Below are 7,040 nucleotides of genomic sequence, written 5' to 3'. Positions count from 1 at the left end.
ACTAAGAGATCTTAGTAAACCTTAGTTGGGAGGCAATGTGCAATTTTTCTTTAAGGAAAATTAGGCAAATACCACAGAAAGGCCAAGCAAACTCACAGGGTAGACATTTGGGTGGAAAACTGATATAAATATCTTTCTCTCTGGAAAGGGCAAAGAAGTTTGATTCTCTTGAGTTGTGCCTTTTCTTGTTTCCATCTGACTGTTTCCTCTTCCTGTAATCGTGCTGAAGCCAAAGAACAGGACAAGAGGGGGCAAGTAAGTTAGATAGAGTGAAGGATATCTCCATAGGTCATTCCTATTGATTGAGGAAGGGCAAGTTCATCTTAGTGAAATTCTCAATCTCACAGGCTGGAAGTAAGAGCTTTCCTTCTACTCCCATTGCGTTAAATTTCTTTCCATCTTACATCCTGAAGAATATTTTGTCATCTCTTCTGGTTATTCTCTATTCTCTCCCCAAGTAAACTGTAACCTCTTTTCAAAAAAAATTTTTTTCAAGACATTTAGAATGCTTTAATTTTTCCACTTAACACCATTTGTATCAGTAACTGCAATATTGTAATTTTTAGCCTCTCACATTACCTAGTCAGTAAAGATTTAATTTTTTGAGGGTACGAGTAAGAGCAGGAAGACAGGAGACACAGAATGTCAGACTTCACACTTGTCTCAAAAATTAAAATTACTTTCTTTGCAGCAAAACTATACCACAAACTTCAGTGATTTAGCTTTAATCCCATGATTCATCATCTACTGGATTGGGAGCTTGTGAAAAAGAAAATCTTGCTGTGTTCAGGGTGCTCTTGCCCTGATGATTCTTTTCAGGATCATCAGATGCAAACACATTTCCTCTTGTTCTGTCACGGAAGCCAGGAACACATGTGCTCAAGGCACTTTCTTCCAACTGTGCAGAACACCCTGTTCAGCATCTGGTGGTACTTTCATCGGAGGCTGTGCTGTATGGTAATCTGAGCATCAAAATAGGAAATATCTCTGCCAGCGTTTCCACAATGACCAGTACACTGGATTCAATGAACACATCATCAAAACTGATAACATATCAAACATTTTCAATATCTAGCCCTCTGGCAGCTACTGAAGTAGCTACGAAAACTGGGCACTTTCCACAATGAAAATCCCCAAGAGTTTGCTTTTCCTCTCTGTTCCAGACCACCGTGAATACATATGGTTGCTATTTTTTTCCTGACAAAGAAAAGTTACAATAAAATCTGCTTTCTTCTTAGTTTCAGCAAAAACTATAGTTTTTTCATCACCTATGTTTTGTAGAATTTCTACAAGTTCTTCTCTTTTTCAGTACTAGCCAGCTGGGAGAATGGTCTGCTGAACATCTCTACGTGCTCTGCTCACTTATCCAACAGCCACAAACAAATAGTTTAACTTTTACAACTCCTCAGCCAAGCTTTGAATTTCCTCTGGGAAAACTGCACTGAGCAAAAGTGTTTGATGTTCCTTTGATTGCTGGGAAGGAAATTAGCTTCTTCATTTCTGGTCCAGAATCCATATCCAGCATGCAGTCATCTAAAATTAAATATTTGAGTTATCTGAGACCAATGTTTTCTTTATCTGTGATATCCGTTCGTCTTCCAGGAGTAGCACATAATAATCATAGCCTTGTAATGTCTGGGTGAGAGCAAAAGGGGACACCATTCTCGGTTCAGGCACTCTTGCTAGGCAACTGACATACTTCTTTGCTTTTATCCTTACGCGTTCTTAGAGATAGGGATTATTATTTTCACTTTTCATACAATGAAACAGAGGCTCAGAGAGGTTAGATAATTGATCTTCTAAGTGGTAGAGGCAGGAAACCATCTGGGACTTTATGGACAACGCAGTCCTATAAGCTTATAGGAATCTTTATAAAATTGGTCTGCCTTTTGAAGCATTCCTGTCTCTTCTGCCAAAGAGAGGCTGCCCCAAACTTCCTATGAAGTGAACAGAGAAACACTGTGCTTCATTATATCTACATTAACGATGGGCTTTAGCCAAAACTGAAAGGTAGGTAAGTTGAGACTCAGGGGCTTTTCTGTCTCTGCGCTTGGTGGCTCTCACTTAGCTCCATCCATGAGGTCACATCTGACCTGAGTCTGGGCCAACTTCCAGAATTAAACTCCATTTCCCTTAGTGCTGCAGTCTTAGCTCATGGTCATGGAGGCAAAGTAATCTCAGAAGAGAAATGTCATGAGGAAGTTTAGTTTATAGAATTTGGAAACAAATACACTGGGTTCAAAAAACACAGGTCCTCCACTTATTAGTTCTGTCACTTTGGATTAAGTACTCATTCCAAAAATGTGGAATATGGAAATTTCCTCACATGGTTGGTATGAGGATTAGAGATGATGTAAATGAAGGGTAAGGCTCACAGTAGGTGCCATTAAGATGTAGCTATGACTCAGAGCTTCTAGCTGAATTTTTGGTAGATACAAAGCCTGCCTGGACTTTTCCAACAAAAAAAAAAAAATAGAAGAAAAATTTTAGAGATTTATGATCTTACTAAAGTCAAAAGTATTTACTTAAATAATTTATAGTCACCTCAGCTAAAATGAAAAAATATGTACATTTGGAACTAGTCTTCAACTTGGGCTTACCCTGCCTGCTTTGGACTGTCACCCTAACTTACTCCTCTTTGGCGATTTTCTAGTGGGAGAATAAGATTGGAGCAGCCTCTCTTTAGCAGATGTCCTTTTTGTTGGCACTGGGGTCCTGCTGGGAATAGGACACTGTCCAATGTGCATCTTCCTCCCCCAAATTGGAAACAAATGGAAAACTCCCGTGAAAGTGTTGAGAGACAGTTCCCCATGGATCTCTCAGGTTTCTGCAAAATTTGTAAGCAGCACTAACTGCCCGTTCATTCTAGTTTATCTTCTCACAGATTTTGTAGAGGGAAAGCCTTGGAAGATAGAGTTGGTGTCTCCGTGTGGAGCAAAGTACAGCCTTGCATATTGTCCAGTGTTTCCCGCTGGGGCTAAGGTTGACAGATTTGCTCTAAGGCCATAAATAGAGTCAGATTCTCTATGCTCAGGACTCCACTACCTGCTCTGCATCCACTTGGGCTCCCTCTGCCTCAACACCACGGGACCTGGGGAGTAAGGAGAACCAATCTGAATGTAAATCTCGTGCTGCTTGCTATGCTGTGATTAGTGAAGTCCATCATCTCTCATCCAGGATTCTCTTGTCTTCTGCCAGCATGAAACTGTGACAGGCAAACTTGTTAGCTCGAGAGTAGGTAAAAATTCACATCCTTTACAGTTCTTGACGCAGAGCATGTGAAAACACTGAAATGTACAGTTGTCAGGCCAGAGGACTCAGAAATCTCTTCTGATTAGGGAGTGCAGGTGGCTTAGAGAAATTGTTGCAAGAGAGGTAATACCTGAACTGCATTTTGAAAGATGAGTACAAGTTGGCCAAGTGAGAAAGGCTAAGAGAAGAATTCCAGGAAGAAGAAATGAGACATAGTTATGCATATGTTTGTGAGAAATTGGAATATTAGAGCTCAGATTGCAAGGGGATGGGCGTGGCAGGAGGTAATCTACAAAGCAGTCTGGAAATATATTGAGTAAAGAAAGAAGAAAATTCTGGATTTTCTGCTCTGCTAAGCAGTCTCATGTGAACGGTCTCATTTTACTAGCACAGCAACTTTCTTAGGTTAGGTATCACTAAACTTTAAGGCTCAGAGAGTTTAAATAATTTCTTTAAGAATAATCAGCTAATAAATACTACAACAATGATGTAAGACCAATGCTCTTTCCATACTGTCTTCAGCCAGTCAGTGAGTAGCGTTTGATTCTTACTCTGTAGGTAACATCAGGAACCATCTGGGTTTTTTCTTTGTTGTTGTTTGTCTGTTTTGCTTTTTCCTTTAGGTCAAGATGTCCTAATCAGGTCCATCATTTAGAAGCAGCATGAGGCTTTTGACAGGCGTAGTCTGGGAAGAGTGAGACTAGTTACGAGACAACTGTAATGTTCCACTTGAGCATTTTTAAGGGGCCTGGAACTGGGTATATGGAGAAGAGAGAATAATTAATGGAGTTTGGAAGTGTAGTATATATTTATTTAACTTTTTATTTTATGTTGGAGTATAGCCAGCTAACAATGTTGTGATAGCTTCAGGTGCACAGCAAGGCAACTCAGCAATACAGGTACATGTATCCAGGAAGTGTAGTATATTATAAAGGTGAAATGATTTAGAAAAAAGGCACAGAGGTTTATAGCTTGGGTGACTAGATGATTTCAATTAACTGAAATAGGTGATTCTAGTTAAGGAATTTGAGTTTATAAAATAAATGAGATGACAAACAGTAAATTTCTGATAGTGAAATCTCAGGCAGCTTTTGCTATATGGAAGATAAGTTTTGGAATAAGAGATGTTCAGTTTTTCATTGAGTGGACAGATTATTGTTTTCATTGGTAATTACAGCCTAATAATTTAAATCATAAAATCCTGCAGATGTGAGACAGCATTTAACGCAGGTGTTTACCTTGCAGTAAGAAACAAAAACACACACAAAATGTTATCAAGTTGGTTGCCTGGACCTGAGATGGGGTCCTAGTCAGGGCTGAGACCCCTTATCTCAGCCAGGGAAGTTCTTTTTCTGCTAGATTTGCACAGCCAATAACAAAACCAATGCTGAGACTGAAACAGCACAAGTTTTATTCAATGGTGAAAGAATGGAGAAGCGGAAACTTAATTCACAAATCAACTTCTCAACCCACTTGGGATGGAGATACCATAGGCATACGAGGGTTGAGGTAAAAGGGAGGGAATTGGAAAGAGTGGGAGGAATATTCATGACTTACCTGAGAACAGGGGTATGGTTTGAACCTGGAACTAATGCAACACTCCTTTTCAGTCCTCTTTTCCAGTTGTTGTCATGGCAACTGTCAACTGTCTTGTCACCGGTGTGTCATTTAACATGCTAGTATATTACAGTGAGCATATAATGACGATGAAGGTCTACTGGAAGTCAAATCTTCTGCCATCTTGGGCCTAGTTGGTTCTAACCAGTTCTTGTTTTTCTCTTTGCAGCTTCCTCCTGAAACTTAGATAAGAGCAATTGGTTTCCATTCAAGGGAGGGGAAGGAGGGGAAGGGGTATGATTACAGGGCAACAGACTTGGTCACAAATAGACATTGTAAGAAGGATTAGAATGCTAATTTACCCACTCAACCTTTTACTGTATTTCATTTAGTCTAATTAGTAATTAGTATTTTACTGAAATAATAATTTCTCTCCCCAACTAAATAATTTTGGCTCAAAACAGTGGACAGGTTTTCTTCTTTTCTATACCCTCTCATCATTTCTCTCCAAACCCCCCTCCAAAAACTGAGTCCTGGAAAAGATTTGAAGCAAGGGTGCTCATGAGCAGGAAAAAGACCAACATTTCTTTAACTTTGGTGGTTAACTTTACTTATTTTTTATTCTTGTTTGTAAAAAGAATGCCTGAATGATTCATACCATCTGTGGATTTAAGTGAATTCTATTACTTTGAGAAAACATAGCTTTTCTTTGAAAATGAAAAGTTCTTTTATAAAACTTTTTGTCAAGTGAAAAGATTGTGTATATGTGCCTAGCAAGTTTTAGATCACTGTTTAGTCAGAGCTCCAGTTAACTGGCTGATTCACCACCACCACTAATGCCAGGATAAAATTTCTCACTTAATGATAAGGACAACTGGTTGAATGTAAACCAATGTTCATTCATTCAGGTATATTGCCTAATAACTGACTCATTCTCAAGTGGATTTTTTTTTTTTTTGGTGGAAACACACACACAAATACAAGCAAGAGAGAGAGAAATAATAGCAAAATGGGAGCTGTTACATGGTAGAAGTGAACACTTGAAGGGGTGATTTCTTTATTTATAGGGGTGATTTCTTTATTTATCACCGTGCAATGCAATTTACACCTCAAATTACTGTACAGAAATATTCTAAATGACAGTTTGAATGTTTAAATATGAAAGTAAGGGTATTTCTTTTTACATTACAAGTATGAAATTAGCCATGGTAATGTCACCGGTGGAAGGGCGAGTTCCTCAGTTCTTGTACTCTCGAGGGAAAGAATTCAGTTGAGAGACATAGAGCAGTTTTAAGTAGCAAGAGCTTTATTAAGCAAAAAGAAAGTACACTCCTGAGAAAGGATGAGAGCAGGCTGTCTGGAAACCAGAAGCAGCCCCACAATGGGGTAGGGTTGGGTTGGGTTTTTTAGAATGGTGGTCCCTCCCAGTGTCCTGCATCATTTGACAAGTTGATCGACAGCTTTAGGTTATATAACTTTTCTCCTAGTGCACAGGTGCTTACCCATAAGCACCAAAACGAAACTGACAGCAAAAACCACAATGCTGATTTATTACAAATATGGCATAATGAACCTCATGTTGCTTTGAGTCACCTTTTAGATCTTGGTGTGCCTGTGCCAATCTTTGCTAGCGGTTTTATCTTGCTTGGTCCTGATATGGCTGGAAAACTAGCAGTGGTTCTTGGCCACAAGAGGGAGGCTCTCTGGGTGTGTTCTGATCACAGTGTCCAGGTTGGGGAGGGAAAGATGACCCCATCCAGGATGGGGTGGGGCCCGCTTATGTCTGACTAGCTAACTAACATTTCCCCCTCAAAAGTTGGGACCCTAAAATCTTTGGGAAGATGGACTTCATCTCTCTCTGGCTGCTTCCTGCTGAAAAGGGGCATAGAGGGGTTTAGGGTCCCTCCTCTTGCTGACTGTTGGGTTCCTGTCCACTTGTCCTGGGGGGGTCAATCCAAAGGTCCCATGTAGAATAATTTTGTCTCTTGGGTATTGATGGGCTGATACCCTTAACTGAGGACCATCTGAGGTTTTATTGCCTGCCACGTCCGAAGTTGCCCTGGGCTCTGTCCCCGTGATGATGGTCCTTGATTTGGGAGCTGGCCAGAGCTGAGGGCCCCTTCATTTCAAGGCCATGATTTGGTCAGGGGCCAACCCAAGGTCCCTTTGGACTTCGGAGCAGTCCCTCTTCCAATGGCCAAACTTGTAGTATTGGGGCATGACTTATGGGG

At 40.2% G+C, this 7,040-nt stretch overlaps 1 pseudogene; it reads right to left on the bottom strand.

Annotated features, from left to right (window-relative positions):
• Positions 1-561: 561 nt before the first annotated feature.
• On the bottom strand, positions 562-1,612 carry LOC114891763 (annotated as a pseudogene).
• Between the last annotated feature and the right edge of the window lie 5,428 nt (positions 1,613-7,040).

The sequence above is a fragment of the Monodon monoceros genome, unplaced genomic scaffold (genome assembly GCF_005190385.1).
Source record: "Monodon monoceros isolate NGI ecotype Baffin Bay Population unplaced genomic scaffold, NGI_Narwhal_1 Super_Scaffold_12, whole genome shotgun sequence".
NCBI lineage: Eukaryota > Metazoa > Chordata > Mammalia > Artiodactyla > Monodontidae > Monodon > Monodon monoceros.
The sequence above is the reverse complement of the archived record's forward strand: the minus strand, read 5'-3'. Positions and strand labels throughout refer to the sequence as shown.